Consider the following 20,347-nt stretch of genomic DNA (forward strand, 5'->3'; position numbering starts at 1 on the left):
ATGTAATAATTTTCCCCCATATTATTCTGCTTTATGAGCAACTCTTCATTAAGGTGGTTCAGGATTGCACAACCTATGTTATCCCACCAAACAGTTTTTCAAATAGACCAGATGTGACTTAACTCTCCAGATTGGAAGTTTTATTAAGGCAGGCAGACACAGAATTTGCAATTTAAATAATAAATGTCATAAAAAGCATGTCTACAGCTCAAAAAATAAAATGGCATTGATGACTACTGTAGTAACGACGTTAATGAGTTTTATTTGGAATTGTACATCAATTCTCCCCTCTTCTCACTACTAATGTTATGCTTACATGTAAAAACATAGTAAATGTTACTACAGACCCGATGGATTTTAATAAGCAAAGGTTTCTGAGATAGAAATTAAGGCCCCAGAGACATAAATATGGTCCTTGAAAACATTCTCCTAAGTACACTTAACACAGGACGTGCACTTTAGATGTACTACTTATAAATGCAACTTTCAGAAGGCGACATTAAAAAAAAAAAAAAGACATTTTCAAAATTGGTGTGGAGTAGGAAAGAACCAGCTCCCATATCCCCTTGGCTAAGGTGCTGAGATCTGCAGACAGACTGCAGTTTGCTGCAGGACCAAGCGTTCCTGAGTAGCCCAGCACTGTTTTCCAGAGACCTGTTTCAACTTTCCTTTGGCCTGGAGCACCCTACCTGGCCGAAACTGAGGCGAGGCTGAGAAGAACACATGGTTAAAGGTTTACAGAGGTAAGATCCCGATTAACAGCCCAGGGTTAGAAAGACAGCACATTTTTTGGGTTGTATTTCCCGAGATGCCCAATGGATTCAGGATGTTCTGCCCCCAGCAAGCACCAGGCAATCCCTGCAGCTTTTCCACCCAACACAGCAGCGGAGCTCCCCACGGATGAGGCACGGGTGAGCAGGTACAAGGTCGGGAAGGACGGAGCCAAGGGCGCACACACCACCTTGCTCTCTCACAGGAGAACAACACATCCTTTAACCTTCAGACCTGGTCAACAGAAAGAGGATTGGGGAAGCCCCTGGCAAGAGGTCAAGCTTCTTGAGTCCTGTCAGGTTTTCAGTTTAGAAGTTTTGCTTTGCCTACCTGATTGGTTTTGTCCTGATTAAGGAAGTAACAGACGATGTTTCAGCACGACCAAGGCAGAAGTTATGTTTAAGTTTCAGCACTATTGCTGAACGGTGCATTGACAGTTCTATTACGGGTCCTGTATAAGGCTAAAATAGGTAAATAACCTCCCTGTGTTTTTATTCAGAATTAATTTTCAATAATGAGGTAAAATCCAAATCAGAAAATACCTATGTAAAATACTGGAAGCACTGCGGAGAGGGTTGCTAATCTCTTAGCCCAGTCTTACCGTGGCTCACGTCGCTATTTAGGGCAATTACATCGGATCCATTACGAGAAAATAATAGCCATCAATCCCTTTTTTGCACAAGCAGCAAAAGACACTTTGAAGTAACCTTATATTTCTCCTGGTTCCGCAACGCCCTGCATCAGCTAACATCCCATTCTATCACCCCCGTAATACTTATCATCATCTAATCAGATTTTTCTGTACCGCATGCAGCTTGAAATCGTACCAAAAGAATCTACATTACTGCCTCTTCTGTGGAAAATATTTGACTGTTTTGACTCAGTACAGGGGACGGGAATAAAATGGCTGCTTCAATCATACGCCTTCAGTCAAAGTCTGGTATTTGTGTGGCTTTTTCCTGAGACTAAAAAACTGTAAACTATTGCAAGACCCGAGTGATGTACAACAAAAAACGAAATCAGAGCACAGGTGTGATTATCCATTTTCCCCCAGGTACACGAATTCTCCAAACACCACACTCACCCTGAGCAGCAAACAGCGCTCTTTGCATCATCAAGGTCTGACCTTTTATCGGGTGATTTACCAGGTGCACACCCCAGTCGTGCTCCGTGAGGACCCACCGGTGCAGCTACATGCGGTGAATGACAGAAAGGATGTCCAAGGCTCTCTGGAAGCTTCTCAGGAGCACACAGGTGATCAGTAACGAGGCAGGTTTGATGCATTCGTATGAAAACACTTACAGAAGTGATGTTACTTTGCAATTCTGCGTGGATTTCCACAAACCACTGGCAGTAAAATATCAAGTATTGTAACCACTGCGTATTTCTATTAGGTATAGACAGCAGAAATAAGGGATCACCACTGATGTCTTGGTAGAGAAATCCTCCACTAACCCTCGTATGGTACTTTATTCAGCTGCATATAATGGAAGAGAAGTTAAGCACAGCGCAGACTTCTGCCAAATGAGTTCATCCCCGTCTCTCCACATCTGAGTTAACAGACACCCTTCGCATTTTCCTGACAGCTGGTTATCAGCCAAAGGAAATGGAGCTAAGGAAGATGGCAGTGAAAGAGGATGAGAGTCACGCCAAGTAGTCTGGGTCTGGCTCTTGTTCACCCTACTGCTGGCTCGGGCTGGTGGTGTAACACGTTTTGCAGTGTAAGAGGACAGCCACAGGGCAGTGGCACTGCTCAGCTGGGCTGGGCCAACCATCGCCACTGAAAACAGACATTTTAATCCCAGTAGGGATCAGCACGGCTGCCTACCCACACCTTTCTATTTCTTACCAGGCCAGTCTTCCAACCGAGCTGCAGAAAACCAGTCTCCTCCGAGGTACCATTTTCCTTCTCGCTGTCAGAGTGCTCCAGCCGAAGTACTTGGGATTGGTTTAGAAAGTTATTTGGACTTTGGAGCAGATCCCAAGTATTTTGGACACTGGATTCTAGCCAAAGGGCTGATTTTCATCAACCCATGTAATAAATACCTCTTCTCTGTAATCTCGTAACAACTCCAGACAACTCGTGTTATCTCACCACGAGGAGCACAACTTTCCACATCTAAATCAATTACTCCTTTTTTTCTGTGCGCCAAGACATGCCTTTCAGATTTGTTTTGCAGTCCACTTTCATTACAAGATGCTTAAAAATATTCCGTTGCAGAACTGTGTAAAACAACACCAAATTGTTTCCCCAGTCCAGCCCCCCAAGCCCCTTCCCCCATGAGAAATTTCCCCTTAATTTTCATACACAAAAACTATGTTTTCAGTTTTTAATGCAACTGTCTCACTTTTTAGCGTGTTGAGCTTTAAGAAGCCTCTTTGCACACTCAGCTGAAAACGTTCAACAATTTTTTAGTCAAGTGGTGAAACAGAAAACTTGGTACAATGTGAAGGAAGCTTAAATTAGATACTAATAGCCTGGATTCAGATCTATCACATATGATATGAATACCAATATAACATTTCCTTTATTAATAAGTGGATGTAAAACCAGTAAATCAAACTCTGACAGTCTAATATTGCAAAAAATGCTCCATAACTTTTTTCTTAAATGACCCTTTAAGCAATCTTAACAATTCCATATATTACAGAGAAAGGCTATTTAGAGGTCCCTGATAAATGAATACCTCTGAGGTGCCCAAACCAAGTGCTTGCTCATGGGACGATAACAGGTTTTGGGTATAAAGTTTTGCAAACAACTAGAATATCCACAAAACATACTGCTTATAAACACAAACACCAAACATCTCATTTCCCAGGCTTTCCTTTCTATACTTCTGTAGAAAAACCTACAAAATACGTTCAGAACTGGAAATGCCTCACATCACAGTCTTGGGGTTTTAGAACTACCAGGAATTTTTAGCGTCTTAAAAAGCATTGTTTTCAAACTAGGCAGGGTTAAAATGAGGTTTTATTTAGTTATCGTTTGCTAATTACTAATCTGTTTAAGTCTATCAAAGGCATTAGGATTCTCGTGTGTCATTTAATTAGGTACAAATGTTTCATCACTTTTTGAGAATGTTTTTACATTTTGAAAAGAAGCTTTCTCTTGGCTAATTAGAATTTAATACTTTATGAAGCTCTATTTTTTTATGTGAGTGACTCAACAAACAAATGTACCTTATGTACAAAGGAAACCTTTCTTCCTTCAACCTTATCTTTTTGTATCGGTACCTAGGTCTGTAACACTGCAGTATACGTGATATTTCCTGGCCTCTGACTTGAGCAAGGTACCTTCATCTTACTCACAAATGGAGTTCCATTGAAGCTACCAGAAAATTGTTTTGCACTGAATGACTTAATTGAAATGATGCATTTTAAATTGCCCTGGTGCTGAACCTGTTGCTACCACCCAACTACCTTTGGTAGAATGCTATCTGAGCTTCAAGGATGGCTTCATCGCATACTCCAACAAGGCTTAAGTAATCCTAGCTTATGCTAGTGCTGAGGCTGTACATTTTTTTAGGGTTAACCACTCTAGAACATGACACCTAGTTGGATGGATTCCCTCATAAATAGCAAATATCTTCCAAAGCCCAGACCACCGCACTTGCATCCCCACTCCATAAGCTTTACCAGACTTGCTGACCAGCATGTGGACGCGCACAGCCCTGCTGGATTTGCTTCCTTACACTGCCAGAGCTGATGATCAAAGCAGCCCCTTCAGGCCTACTACCTAGGAATTTACAGGAAAAAACAATTTCCTGCTGTATCATGGACAAATAGGGGAAGGGTTCTCATGGAGAAAGCGTGACGTATGTTCATGGTTCTAGCTGATCATGAACAGCACACGACATGAGCCTTTTTCTTTGAAGTATTTGGGACCAGCACGCTGTTAACTCCCCAGAAGCTGTAGCCCTTGCACAGAGAGATATCCGTGCTGCCAGGGCTCAGAGTGCAGGTAAAATGTTGAGTCCACTGAGTTGTAACATACCCTCAGCTTCTGAGGCTTAGCTGTGCCATTAGAGTTGTCCAAGGCAACAGCTGAATTGGCTAGGAGCACAATTCTTTTAGCATCCATTATTTAGTGCAAGCGTAATAACAAAACCTGAAACTTTCTCAAGGTGTACCTGCCTTCTAACACATCTCTCGGTGTAACTCCCAGAGCTGGGAGCTGAGGCTTTCACTTCCACTGGAAGCAGGAGAAAGCAGGTCCTGCCGAGGGAGGGGTGACTTCCTCTGCCTTACACGTGTATCTAGCAGCTCGGAAAGCATTTCAACAAAAAAGCAAAACTGAGCTACAAGACAATCAAAGAAGATGGCTGGCAACAGAACGATTTTCTTTTCAAACCTCGGCTCTGCCTATTCAAGAAGAACTTAATAAATACAATGGGCACTTAATAGAGCCTAGACAAAGATACAGCAGTCATAATGCTTTCAGGCCTTCCACCACATTAATTTCTTTCTCTACAAGCGAAATAGGTCAGAACTGGGTGCACGTGAGATAGTCCTACTTCACTGTCAAAATAATGTAAGCATTCACATTTTTTTTATTTCTAAAATTAAAACTAATATTGGGTATGAACACAAGCAATACAAAATAGCCCCGTTATTCAGAAGAGGAGTATATCACGTCACCACCACCAACAAAAACTTCTTAGGGAATATGATGAAGCAGAATATTACTAACCTATATGCTAATAGGAGAAAGGGAAGAAATATTATTACACCAGTCCATTTTGCCACTCTAAAGAGGAACTCATATAATGAAAAACACGTCCAGCTTCAGCAAGTACAAATCCAGAAAAAGTAAACCCAGACTCAATTTTGGGGGTGACATGATGGGACCAGAAGTCATTCATACATTTACTTCCTAGTGGTTGGTTTCAATGCGCAGCCATAAAGCTCCAGCTATCCCAATCAAACAAGTTACTTCTCTATATTCTGAAGCAAGGCAACAGGTAAAAGAGAGGACTTGCACGGCATGGTTCCTGACTGAGGATTTTAAAGGACTAAGCAATCTATCATGTAAGAAGAAATCGTACTATCAGAACTATTTTTCTGAACAGCTTTTCTTCAGTCCTTTTTCTTCTCTCTTCACACACACACTTAACGTATCGGTTTTGCAACTGTGAACACCATTTTTTGGGGTCCCCTTTTTGCTTTATTTGGAAAAGAATTTCACTCTCCAAACCTATCTTGCCACAGAAAAGTCAGAGTGTACAATATTTTGATTTCGTCAATGCAATTCTTCTCCAGCTTTTAGCGTTTTGGAATCTTTCATGCTTATAACGCAGACATTTTTCTACGCTGGCTGACATCCTGTGAGCTCCCTACAAACTATTAAGCTCTAGAAGAGTCTAGCATGGAAGGTGAGCAGCATAACAGGCCCCTAAACAAGAAAAAAGATGACTTCAAATGTGTCTACAAATGAGAATTCAGACCTTTCAAGAGCAACTGCCACAACAAAATAGGATATTAAAATAGAAAAATGTGCTCTGTCACAGCGGGATCTCTCTCACTAACATGATGCACATTCATTAGAAAATTACTACTGTAGACATCTTCATTTGTCATACAAAATAATATGGAATTTAAAACTAACAAACTCAAAGCTCTAATGGCAGCACATTGATTATTATCAAATGATAGAGCTACAAAGATTTTAACGTTTCTGGCCAAAGTTAAAATCACTTCAAAAGGAGATCTGAGAACATGAGCAACAAACAACTTTGTTCTTTCAATCTCCTTGTTTCAGGATCCAAAATAATCTGAAGTTATTATATGTATTTTTATAACAGTTTTTATAATGAAGATTACGTGAGTTTCAGGAACATCTGATACAGAACATTCTTAGGCTATTTAAAATAAAAAAAAACAGAAAATAAGCAGGTAATAAATGTAAGTTCAGTTCTAGTTGATAGCTTTGCTATATGTTACTTATTTACTGCTTAATAGGGAAATAGGCATCTATAAAAAAGTTAATTAAAAATATTTATATTTAAAAATAAACATTTCAAATCCCGAACATGAAAATTCAATTTGATTTTTAGATTTGCAGTCAAAAAAAAAAAAGGGAAAAAATATGACTGCTGAAAATATGGTGAAAGACTTTGAGCTGCTGGCACTATAATTATCCAGATTAGCCCCAGTCTCCAGTGACTGTGCAATGTGACATCAAAAATACAGCGATAAATGGTAAAAATGAAAATTATGCTCCCATATCTTAAATGCAGCGGTTTCAATAAACTAGATAAACTTACTTTGTATTAGACACTTGAAGTTCAGGACACAGCAATATTTAAATCATCTGAATAATTCAGACCAAGTTTCTTGCAAGAGAATGTCAGAACATAGTAGGATTGCAAATTAAACCTGTAAATTATGCTTTTGTTTCCAAGTAGTAAGTCAGATGACTGCACTATTTTTAGACACATGGAATTTTTCTCCAAATGCCATTTTTAAAATTGTTTACTGAAGTATGAATCTCTACTCAGCAATTTCCCTCATGAAAACACTCTTAAGATATTAAAAAAATATGATAGCATAAAAATCAGCTATTCTGACACCTTAATGCAAACTACAGCATTATCTGGCATAAACATAATAGTGCCTGAAAGCTTCGGCTGCCTCTCTGAAATCTGGTGTGCTACAAACCTGTACGATTTGATATATGAATCTCCTTCTAGCATTAGTGGATTATTACTCACTGTCTTTCAATGATATACTAATTGAATGTGTAAGTATTTGGAGAATTTGGCCCCACTGTTTTATTTATGAGATAGACAGTATTAAAAGACTTCCTCTGTTTTCTAAAAGAGCACTCAGAAGTTTAAGGATATTTACAGAAAAAAATAGTGGGTGATTTTAATCCTTTTAAATGCTTTCGCTCCATGAAAATTGTGACAAATATTTCTTTATTGATATACAAGAGGTGCATTAATTATAAGCTTAATAATTTTTGAAGTGAATCTCTATGAAGATTTGTGTACATGACCTTTCCTTATATAGCTTCTTTTTCTACATACGCTAGTCTGAGTCAACGCTTTCACGACTGCACCACTCAATTTAAAAATACACTTTCTTACCCTAATATTAAAACCTTACATGTGGTTTGTTATCTAATAAATATGAATTAATACAAATTTGAAGTACTTTTTAATATACTAATATAGAGAAAGATACAGGATTTTTTTTTTTAATAAAAGCAAGCCTGACCTTTTTCCTCGTTAAGCATTAGATTTAAGGTGGATATTATCATCTTGTTCACTCCAAGCTGAAAAACAAAGAATCAGTTGAAGGTGAAGATAAGCTATATGGTCCTCCTGTGATGCTCAGAGTTCAGTGTTAAATGTCTTCGTCATTCCTTCAAATTTACAAACATCTAATTGGAGAGATTTCTTTGAAATTCTGCAATGAAGACCTGTTTGCACTTGGCATTTTGCGCACAGTTCCAGAAAACCCAGCATAAGCATAGAAAAGACAAACTAATGTTTAAGAAAACATTAATATACAACTTCATTTTTTTCTTTCATAAAGCACTCTATTAAAGTTCACTTTGTATTTCAGCAACAGTGTGCACATGCCATTAGTTTCCAATAATATTTTGTATTTTGTGACTCAAAAACCTCTTTCCTGTCTTGCTGTCCCAGGGAGAGATGGGAACACCCCGTATCTGTGTCTATCCTCCCCAGGCTGCTCTATTAGGGATTCTGACTCATAGGCTTACCATCCCCTATGCTCAGATTTACATTTAAGAATGGCAAGGTATATTTAGCCTGCTAAGATGAGCCAAGTATCAACATCTTAATGTCGGTATATTTTTTGGTTGAAATTTTACAGAACAATTATCAGACGTATTCACGCTGACACCTTAATAAGGATAAATTGCATTATCCCATTAACTGTGAAGACCAGTCTGGCTCCTAGAAAACGAGACATTTGTTTTTATGATAATAAAAAGCATTCGATTCTATTCTCTACTTAGTACAGGTGTCGTGAAACTTTCCAAGCAAGAGTTTTGCCATTGCATTATGCTAAAATCTAGATTTTAGATATTTTAGGACGCCGAGATGGGGAACATGCAGCTTCTAGGTTGCCAGGCTGTAACCTACGACAAAAGTCTGGGCATTGTCAGTAAGTCTCTAAAGGACCTTACTTTAGGCACAACAGACTTTTGGGCTTCTAAAAGCAAATTCTTTTGCTGCTGCTGAGAACCTTTGGCTATGTGGACTTGTATCAACAAAAGCCACTATGCTGTGCCTCTACAAAAGGATATTAGGCTGTCGAGCATACTTCATGTAAGAGGTTTTTCCATAAACACCCTCCTTCCCCCTCCGCAAAACCATAGTGAGTGGTTTAGGTACTGAACAGAACCTCAAAGGCTTCCTGGAAGCACGATTACTCACCAGTCCCAAACAGTTTAACACTACAAAAGACGGGTATTGCATCTCTTCCCAACATCATTAGGTTTAGGGCAGAGCAAGACACGAGGCAAGGATGCTGTGCCCTGCCAGCTATCCAGGGCTCACTTGGTGAACAACAAAGCCGGATTTTACTACATGTACAATAAACTGCACAAACCCTAAGCTAGACAAAAAAAAAAAAAAAAAAAGGTTTCAGTCTCTTCAGAAAGAACTAAACAAAAGGGTGAATCACATTCAGGCTTGAGAAGAGCACTGCGCCAGCTCATCAAAGCAGAGCAAACAAAAAGGAGGGTGAAGGACCCCAGGCAGCCAGAATTCAAAACCACATGTCCCCGTAAGGATGCGCTACACCCGGGAGTTTAAGAGCAAATCTCCATTAAAGAGGAGAATCCAGAAAGTGCACTGCTTCATCCCAAACAGAGGGCAACGTGTTGTGTCAGATCCCCAGTTAGAACTCAAACAGGCCTTTATCCTCTGAATAAGCTTGAAAAATGTTCAAAGTCCGTGGAAACGCAGAAGGCGGGTCCATAACATAGGTATTTAACATATTCTGGCATCATCCTCCAAAAAGGGAGCTACTGGAAGGCATGTAGGCAAAGAATTCTTTAGTCAGCTCTTAATTACAACATGTTTAGACCTTGATTAAAAGAATTTCATTTGGTAACATAAATATATTCTGTCACACAAATAAACCCAACCCATCTATAAACAAACAAAGCCATCAGCATCACGAACAAAAGCCACGAACTCTTGGCAGAAAAATCTAAGAAACGTGAATTTCAAGCTGCAGATAGCTTCCAGCATTTTAAAAAATGTCTTTATTTCTTACGAGACGCTTGGGCACACTATCTCAGTGGCCGCTTGAATTCAAGGAAATGAATGACAACCACTGAAGGGTTGCTGAACCTCAATTTCAGTCCGTTTTAAATACGGACTTTTCAAAGCATTTTATCGAAGAAAAACTTTTTTTTTTCTTAAAAGTGCTGTAACTAAATACTGTGAATACCATATACCTTAAACTATGTAACTTAAAGCAGATTTTCTGTAATAGAAGAAGTTCTCAGGAAAATAAAACAAATCTCATTCCACAATTAAGTCAACAGAACTGCACAAACTGAGCATCTTGGGTGAGCAAACCTGGTCAGCCCACTGGCAGTGAATGAAGGTCACACTTCCCAAGATCAGCTCCAAAAGCTGCTTCGTTAGGCATAAAAAAAAAATCCAGTCAGATTTCATGGAAGCTACAGGCAAAGTATCTCAGTTTTTCATCCATATTTGCAGTCAGGTATGAAAAAGAAGAACTTGGACTGTTTTATCTTTATGCCTAGTCTAAATAAAGCCTTGGTGCAAATTATTATTTTTTAAATCTACAGAGCAACTGCTACCATTGCTTTTATAAAACTCTTAATTTTTTTTTAAAAGCCTTTTGTCCATCCTACAGGGTTCTTTCTCTTTTCTTCCTACAATCTAATTCTTTCTGCTGCTTTTTATCAGTCCTGCTTTCGAGATTTGCCACTAGTTTGTTGCTCTGCTTTGCCTTCTTCTAACAAATAGAAATTTTCTTTAAAGGGCTGTGTTCAGTACTGCAAAATACATTCTAATATTTCACTGATGGTGAATACTTGCAGAGCCTCACGTATGACTCTTGTTTGTAAAAATTCCCCGCATTTTAGGAATGACTATTTGTGATCTTTATTTTTTTCCAAGCTCTCCAATCATTTTTCTCTTGTCGAGGGAACATACAAGAGAAACTCAGAAGTTTTTTTAAAAAGGTATTATTTTAAAAGCCTTTTTGAAGCAAAACATTAGTGCAGAAAAGTAAAAGACATTTTTAAGGAGCGAAGGAGTCGTTATAGAAGGACATGCTCAAGAAGAGATGAAGGAAGACTTTATTGCAGCCTTCAAACTCAACTCAAACCTGGAGACGTGCAAATCTCAAGTTGACAAAGCTTGGGGGAACCCTTTTGAAGTTGGCCCTGCTCTGAGCAGGGCTGGATCTGATGACCTCAGTGGCACGAAGTCTATCTGTCAGTACTTGGACGCGTGTCCTAGGAAATATTCCACGAAATCTTAAAGCCTGCTTTCAAGAATTTATAGTATTAAGCATGTAAGTCAGAAAAAAACAAGTATTTCTGAATATAGCCACAATGTTATATTCCAGAGGTACGATTTAAGGAAAGAAAGAAAAGAAAAAGGAAAAAAATATCAATAGGTCTTCAAATTTTCACAAAATCCGACCTAAGTAGATTGCTCTTCTGTTAGATTCTGCTACCGAACGGGACAGCTCTCTAAAACAAATAGAGATTCAAAATGAGTCGTGAACATCAAGTATTCTGTGTGAATACTGCACATATCGGTTCAGAGACGATCAGACAGAATTCTGTATTTTCTCTGAAGAAGAAATCACTGATAAGAATGAAAATGCAGCCAAGTGTTTAAAAATCTTATTTTGAAGCAATGGGTACGGTACAGACACTACCCTGACTCTTTAAGATGTCCAAACAATCTCTTGTAGATTAACAGAACTTTATTTTAAAAGAAAAACATATATATTTCTTCAAGTGGGGCACTTCAGATTAGGGATCTCTTCAGTCTTTTCTGGAGGGATTTAAAAAAGCTTTGGAGCAATCTTAAAGCTATGGAATTAGCCTGTTATTTATAGCTCAGTTTCCTAGTGTGTTCTTTGAGCTTCCCAGGACGTTCTTTTTCTCCATCTGCTGGTTGTTGACATGGTATAACCTTATATTTTGATTATGAAAATGTATAAGAACAAGCACATTTCATTTTACATTTCACTGTAAAGTTCAGGCTTCATCTCAGGGCAAAGCAGCTCCACTCTGCTACTACAATATAATCTAGGTCAAGAATGGTGCTGAATATTTTCTGATACAAATAAATGGAATTCTATTGTTTAATTATGTCAAAATATATTACTACCAATTATGACTAGTAGTCCACATGCATCACGCTGCCACAAAATGATTTTCTTACCATTAAAATACTGTACTTCATATGCTGTTTCAATAAAATCTCTTAAATCTAGGTCAAGAATGCCTTTTTCTTCTTTGTTCTGTTATCACAAAGGTCCACGTATAGGCGCACTATCTCATATACAGATATGAATTGCTAACTTGTTTACTTTTCTACTTCAGCACCATTAAATGTCAAAGACATCTACTGTTCTTTTTTTTTTTAACCATTGGCTCATATTTTTTGCATTATATTACTTGACATACATTTTGTGACAATCTTTACTACCACAGCATAAACCGATCAGAATAAAACCCAAAGTTTCAGAAATGCCCTGATTTACTTTGGAATACTTACCTACATTATTCCTCATGGTCTCGCTTCTAGTTACTTCGGGGATATTTAGGCTTCTTACAATTCTCGATGCACTTTCAGCTTTGCTTTAGATATTCTCCTGTTTAATTCTCGATAATGGGCAATGTCCATTGAGGCTGGCTCCTTGTCACAGTACACCCCTCAGCTCAGGAACTCCTGCACCCCACGTTACATCTGTTGAAACAGTACATTATGTAAATTAAAGAATGAAGCAAATGTTTTTATTTCACTTCTCCTGATTGCTTTCTATGGCCTTATCCAATTACTTTGTAGCAAAAATCGAGATAATATTTGCTTTTAAAGAACACCAGGCTGGCTCTGACTGGAAATGATATAAAAAGATGCCTTTTACCAAATTACGATGGTTCACTGTCCACAAGAATGGGTAGATATCTATAAAAATGAGTATATGGATTTTTATAATGACAGAACTAGTATGAAACCGTATCATCCAAAGAAGGTCGTGTCTTCAGACAACTGTGCTTGTCCTGATGCATGCTAAAAACCTTCAACAAGTAGGGCAAGAAGTCCCTACTTCTACGTTAGAGAGTTACAATACTGCAGCTAATACTGCATGAAAAAAAAAAATATATATATATATATACACATAAATGCATACATCTAAAAATAAAAAAATGCAGTGATTCTCTTAAAAGTAAGATTGCTCTAAATGGCCCTAGCTATGTAAAAGGCTCTACCAGTGTTGTTTACGAGTTATTGCACCAGTACACAGATTCTGGTGGGCTGTAAGAGAACCTGGATTATCACACTAACAAATAAAAGCACTGGGCTGCTGTTGAGCCGTTTCCTCCAGAAACGACACCAAAATGCACCTGCAGTCCCCCACTTGAGCACAGTTGGTTAGGCTCTGAGTGTGACAGCTTCAATTTCTCTGACACTGAAAGGAGTTAACAATCTTTGCAGGACTTTAAGTCAATTAATTAGTTCTTTTAGAGGTGAAATGGATTGGAGCTCATTAGGTTAAAGACATGACCAAGAGTTAATGTTGGCCCTTACAGTGTTATACCTGAAACCCTGAGGACTACGTAAGAGCCTTATTACAGACCAGAAATACACTTTTAACAAATTCTGAATTGTAGGGGATTTTACATGTCAAAGCATTTACGTGTTTTGAAAAAGCCTTCCATGCACATGGATGCAACACGGCCAATCAATGATATGTGAATCCTACAGGATGCCTAGAGAATTTGCTCTGATTTACGAATCACTTAATTGGAATCCCTTTCAAAGACATTTGTCATCACACTAAAAGTCTTGCAAAAAACCTTTTCCCCTAACAGAAAAAAAAACATTTATAGAAAGTGTGTAACCAAAGTTTCAGATAGGCCACACAGACTGGATATAAGCAGGTAAGTCACAGAAAAGGCACTGGCAGCAAGTACCACATACAGCATTTACTATCATACTTAAAATATCTTAAAGTTCATAGGCAAATCCATTTTTTGCTGTCTCGGTGATGACTTGGTCTTTAGCTTTTACTGGCATCATTAGTAGCCATAATTTAATTGACTTATCAGTTGATCAACACCTAACAGGGCAAAGTCAGGGCACAACATCTCGTGAAAATAGGTAACAATTTATTTATTTTTTTTCCCAGCATTGCATTTACCAACCCAGTAGAGCATTTAGGGACCAGTTTTATTTTTTCATATGCAAACTAGTTAGAAGGAAAACGATCAACTTCCTAGAGTTCTTCTGTAACGAGTATCATCTTGAGATGATGGCCCTATAAACTTGTAAATGCATGTTGTATTGAGTTCTTACTGTTCAGATTTCTTAATGATGGGGGCCCCAGACACCTTTCATATTTAAGCACCATCTAATTAATGCTTCCAAACATGACAGGGTTTAAATGTTCTTAACACCAAATGTTTTTATTTATCTAGAATGCTAACAAGGTACACCGGTGGTGGCTACGAGGCCAACATCTGCAGTCCAGTCCCTGAGCACCAGGAACCAGATAAAAAGTTATCTTTGAACAATTTGAGACAAAGCAGGCTTTCGTCTCCATCTTCTGTTTCTACAAAGCCTAAAGATAAAGAAAACTGGCAAAAAAAATGACAGCAGTTACTTGTTTCCAGATTATCCACTCCATATCTGTTATTAAAATGAAGGATAAATAATAAAACATAATAACAAAATTAATATTGTTGCTATTAGCAAAATAAAGCCTCTTCCCTGTCATTAAAAGGGCTTAAAACAGACAAAGCAGAACAATGTGACTTTATAAAGGCAAGGAATCATAGGGATGTAAATATGTAATGGATGTGACTGGAAAAAGCTACTGCATCGCAGTGGGTGAGGAACTGGGGCAGTCAATGGGGAGAGCTGCAGTGAAGGAGACTCAAAGTCAGACATCGCACAAAAGGAGGAGGATGTCGGGGGACAGACACAAATCTCACGAAGCAGGGAAGGCACGGAGCTTTCTCCTCTGAAGCCTCCACGGGACTCACGTTGTGGGGCTCTCAGCAAAGGGCCCGAGCTGCTGCTGTGAGCTGATCAAGAAACCGAGCGCCTATGTTTTCTAAATCACTCACAAATTCTAAATCTCGAAATCTGACATATAAATGGCATAATTTAAATGTAATTTCTTTGCTAATTTTAGAAATGACCAAGTTTAACTTGTTTCCTCTGTACGTAATTTCCTCTGTATGAAAGCTGCATGGAGTATTTGAAGCAAACAAACCAGCACCATTTCTTCTTATTCATAACACGAGGGATAAATGCTCTAAGAATTCATGGCTTTGTAACACAGCTAGCTCTTACAGGATCAAAACAAACAGAAAAATGGTAAAACTTTGCATTAAAGAATTTGCACAGAAATATATTTTAGATTAATAATTTTATCTGAAGAATATTATATCTGTAGTAAAACTATGAAATTTAAACACATCAAAATGTATTGATATGAGATGTTGCTGTAAAGGCCTTCCCTTCAGCATAATCACAGCAAACAATGTAAAACTAATTTACTGGAAACAATTCCAATAAGATGGATGAAATAGCCCAACAATGAAACCTATGTCATACCAGGGCTTAAAATAACCCGGTCACGTGGACAGTACTGGAGATTTAAGTAGCATCAGTAAAAGCAGCCTCACAAAAAGAGGCCTCACAAAATCGACAGAACAGAATTACTAAAATGAATTCAAATAAATCACCTGGTTTTTAACTTATAGTATCTGAATAAAATAGTAACAATTCATTAATTATAAGAATTGTCTGTACTGAACACATGGAAATGTGTAAGCAAAGAAGTAACTCAAGTTTCTGCTGGTTAAAAATTACCTCTAGTATACCTACTTCATTTATAAACCCACTAGCATCAAAGTAATAGTATCACAGACATAGCTAACTAGCCACAGAGAACAGTTTTACAAATACTCAGCACACATTGCCGTGCCTTATATGACCCTCAAAAGGGTCTTATGTGGTGAGTCGAGAGAATTTTTGTGGCTAATTCAACAGGCTCTATATTGCTTTTCCCCTCCTGAAAGTCTTGCTCTCTTTCTCTCTTTATCCAGCCTCTTGATCCTTCTTTGCTTACTAGGAGAAATCAAGTTTCATGATAAAGAATTAAAACAATTATTCGTAAAAATTGTAAGGAATTGATTTTCTTTTTTTTTTTTATTTATTATTATTCTGTTAAAAAATGGATACTTTACACTGAACAAAGCACTTACAGTTCTGGAAATCTGCTATTTAATGTTAAGACAGTGATTGTCACAGACCGTCCTAGCCCTTATTAAATAGTCAGCACTGTGCCATGCATGAAGAGACCAGTTTATTTTTATCATTCAGAGATAAGTATAGGACTTTCACAGTGACTGCAATATGTTTATTTTTTCTATTGCATGCATATCCGTAACAATAAATTTTCCAGTGAGTTCTCACCAAGTTGCAGGAATCTAATGGTGGACGTATTGCTGGGGAAAAGCCATCTGTTTTTTCAGTGAATGTGCTTTCTCGTTTGCTTCTGAGCTTTCTATTTACATAACAAGTCTGTGATAACAGATTAAAAAAAAATCCTGTCCCCATCTAATCTCTTAAGATACATACAATATTCTTACAACTATGGTATTCGATGTATCTAAAATTAAAGACACTCTACTTTTCATGAAACGAAATGAAAAATGCCCAAAAAATGATCTTCCAGTAAAAGAAACAAACTCAGGAACTTTTCAATTGTGCGCTGTCAGGAATGTGTAGAGAAAAAGAATGGCACTCAGCCAGTTCGCTTTCATTTTTTAAGGTACGTTTTAACTATATGTCTTCCGAAGCAGTCAGCTTGTTTATTGGCTCTCTCTTACTCTCATGCCTTCTTTCCATTTACCCTGTGGTATAACTGAGAAATATTCCTCCAAAAGAGTGTATCCTAAACCAAAGCCATGGGCTTCATGCTGGAAAAATCTGTCAGAAGCTTAGAGACTTGGTTACAAGCATCTCATCTGATCCTGCATGATTTCACCTTCCATAGCTGGGTTTATTTTGTTAACTGGTAAAGTCACACGAAATGCTATTTAGTAATTGGGTATCCTCTGTAACACCAAAAATGAACGTGACATCATTAATTAGTAGCAGTGGCACTGCTTGTCAACACCAACACCACCAGATAAACCATGCCTATACCATCAGCCTACTGGAAGCCCAGCATTTCCTCCTGTCACGCCAAAGAAACAAAGTGTGCAGTACACAAGTACAATGTAAACACGTTTCTTCAGAGGAAAATTCTAACAATTCTAAAATTTCAATCAGCGTTTGCTACCCATGCGTATGTCACAGGAAGAGAAACAGTAGGAACGAGGGAATCCACGTACCTCAAATCCGGAAGACTGGTAGAGGAATTCAGCAGATTTTGGTGGGTCTTGACTTTTGGAAAGAATTAGTGAAGTATTGTTTCTTCAAGCCTTTATGTTTCTCTGCCTGTTATGCTGTGATTAAGTCTCTTCTTCCTACAATAAAATAAAATATGTTTTAATAAAACAAGATCTGCAGAAAGACAAAGTATACCTGTACTCAATACAGGCTGCATGGCTTCTCTAACAGACTGCTTCACCACACAAAAACCATGGGGACAGTCACAAAGGCAAACACGGAACAAAATGAGTTAGTTTACATAGGCTCCCTCAGTAGTCAGTGAAGAAAGGTAGAGTCCGAAGTCTGATTCAAAATAAATGAATCTAACCTGGTCTGAAACACACCTGTATTCTCAGATACCCTCTTCACCGACCATAAAATGCAAAACCACAAGAATAGACTGGTGTCCAAGGGAAGGGCGGACTGGCTCTATCCTCCAGTGTGTTACACTTCCACAGAATCTAAAGCTAAAGAAACAGCATCTATGTCATTGCAGAATGGATAAATGGACTTAATATTTGATGTTCTTGAGAAGATCTACCCCCAAAACTTCAAAAACCTAGAACTGTTAAGATGACACCAAGTGTTTGTAATTAACATCTTATTTATATACATATATATGCACGCACATGCTCACACATATAAAAATTATCATTAAAATAACAGGGTAGCTTGGATACAATGGAATGTAGATTTCAGATTTGCAGGCATTTTCCTGTTTCTTTTTTTTTTTTTTTCCCTGCAACAAACAGCTACAGAGAATTCTGTGACTTGAGCATGACTGAAAGTCACAAGCTCAGCCTAACCATGGCCGTTTACTCAACTTTATTCTTAAAACCAGCATAAAGAGGTGGTGACACTATCTCTGTGTGACTGTGCTTGGACAAACAAGATGGGTCACAGCATCTTCAGGCTTCCCCAGCGCAGATCTGGAAGCTCCAATCCATCCATCCTGAAGATCTGGATTACATCTGGGCTCTGTCAGCACCACGGCAGGTGTTGGACACCATCTTTCTTTCCCCATTTTCTTCATTTTCTGGAATGCTGCGGAGCAGGAAATCCCCAGCAGCGGGTAGCTCCTTACCCGTTGGAGGGCACAGCCCGGCCTCCGCAAGGCGGCTCCTCCTGCTGCAGATCCTGCTCCCTCTCTTCGCCCGCTACGGATGCTCCAGAGAATCAGATAAGGGAGCCGATTTGTGTATTTCTGCCGGATTAGTCTTAACCTAGATCGGTGCCCTAATCTCTGGGGCTGGAGGCACGCTGGTGCTGGCTGCGGGAAGGAGCAGCACGCAGGGACGGAAAGCCAGGGAAATCCGATGCGTTTCCTAAGTCATTTTACTTTAAAATACTGCGCTACTGAGAATGTCTTCTCCTTCCCTGGGTTTCACAGTAGGGCTCTGGTATATTATTTCATCGTTTAAGTGATAGTTAGCTGTCTGCATATTCCAAATATGTGATCTTAATTCTAAATTTTAACTGTTTAATACTGAAAAGTAGGTAAGGATGCCTAAAAATGTGTTCTGAGTACCTGATGGGAGCCATCCTAAAGCTGCTGGAAATGGATAATCTGGTTTCATTACTGACTAGCGTTCACGTATATTATCCAAATATTTCCTAGACATGGTAGCTGGAGAAAATGAAACTAAAACATAAAACAGATGACCTAAGCAAACAAGAAAGGCATCTTTGCACAAGCACATGGCCTGTTACAAGCGTACTGCTCTTTTGTACCAGAGCAAGCTGGCCACGTTAATATAACTTCCAAAATGCACGGGAAGTGCCCAACACCGCAACATGCGAACTGCAAAACATGAGAGCTACAAGCCGTACAAGAAAAGGCAGATCTTTCAGCGAAGCTAATTTAAAAATTAGCTAAAGCTGTAAGGCTAACATACTAACACGTTTGTTTTCCTTCTGTGATACATCGCTATAAGGCTAACATGCCAACATATTTGTTTTACGTATGTGATACATAGCTAGAAGGCTGACATACCAACATTTTTCACAGGTTGGGAATGGTGTCGTTTAAGGGGATGCAGCTCTGAACAGGGAAGATGTAAAAAGGGATACTATCGAGTTTTTTTTTGCTTCCATTTACAGGAAAGAAGAAGAAATGGATTTTTAATTTGCAAGAGGGGAAAATCAGAGACATCAATTTAGTCAATAGTCTCAATCCTTTAAATCCTACAAATCTGATACCTTCATAAAGGAAGTGACAAGCACTAATAATATATCTTACAAATACGAAAAGACTTATTTTACGGAAAGCCTTGGTTTTGACAGGAAAGGTGCGCACTCCTATTCAGAAGCAGCATACATGCAATCTTCACCTGGCAATTTAAAAACCGAACGAAAACAATCAAATTGACAAATAGATCAGTTTCCAACTATGAGGAAAATCACTCCAATGTACAACCTTGGGTAATAAAGAGGTAAGCGGAGTGCAGGCCCGTGTGCCATAGCACTCATCTTACCTAACTGCTGGTTGCTATGGCAAGCATTTGCCCGCATTTTGTACATTAAACAGTAATATGTTTTCTGCTTCCTTCTTCTTGATATTTTGATGAAGTTAATGCTCGAGCTTTGGGCTCGAAAGGTATGAAAACTAGAGGTTCTCTCAAATAATCATGCAATCCCATTTGTTTTGGCTTTGTGACAACATCTGAGAATTAAATGAATAATTTAAAAATTATTTTCATTCATCTTACACAGCATTTTCAAAACTTGTGATTCGTTTCCATTAGCTACTTTGCATACCTGTTGTACACGCATTTCTATTTTCTAGCCCACAATGGAAATGCAATCTACTTTTCTCCTTCACTGATCTTTAATTTAATATAGAGATAACTGTGAAACTGATGAGAATGGAGATGCAAACAAAAAATTTTTAGTTCTGTGTAACACCAATTTGTGTTTTTCTCCCTTTT

At 38.4% G+C, this 20,347-nt stretch overlaps 1 protein-coding gene across 10 annotated transcripts in view; it reads right to left on the reverse strand.

Annotated features, from left to right (window-relative positions):
* The window catches only part of MBD5 (methyl-CpG binding domain protein 5), a 127,087-nt gene that overhangs the window by 40,712 nt on the left and 66,028 nt on the right, over positions 1-20,347 (reverse strand). For all 10 annotated transcript variants that reach the window (XM_027458454.3, XM_027458453.3, XM_027458451.3 and 7 more), the window contains exons 3-4: positions 17,381-17,515; positions 12,525-12,716 (exon numbers count right to left, since the gene is read on the reverse strand). The gene's annotated coding sequence lies outside the window, so the exon portion shown is untranslated. The remainder of the gene's footprint in view (positions 1-12,524; positions 12,717-17,380; positions 17,516-20,347) is intronic.

The sequence above is a fragment of the Anas platyrhynchos genome, chromosome 7 (assembly GCF_047663525.1).
Source record: "Anas platyrhynchos isolate ZD024472 breed Pekin duck chromosome 7, IASCAAS_PekinDuck_T2T, whole genome shotgun sequence".
Taxonomy (NCBI): Eukaryota; Metazoa; Chordata; class Aves; order Anseriformes; family Anatidae; genus Anas; species Anas platyrhynchos.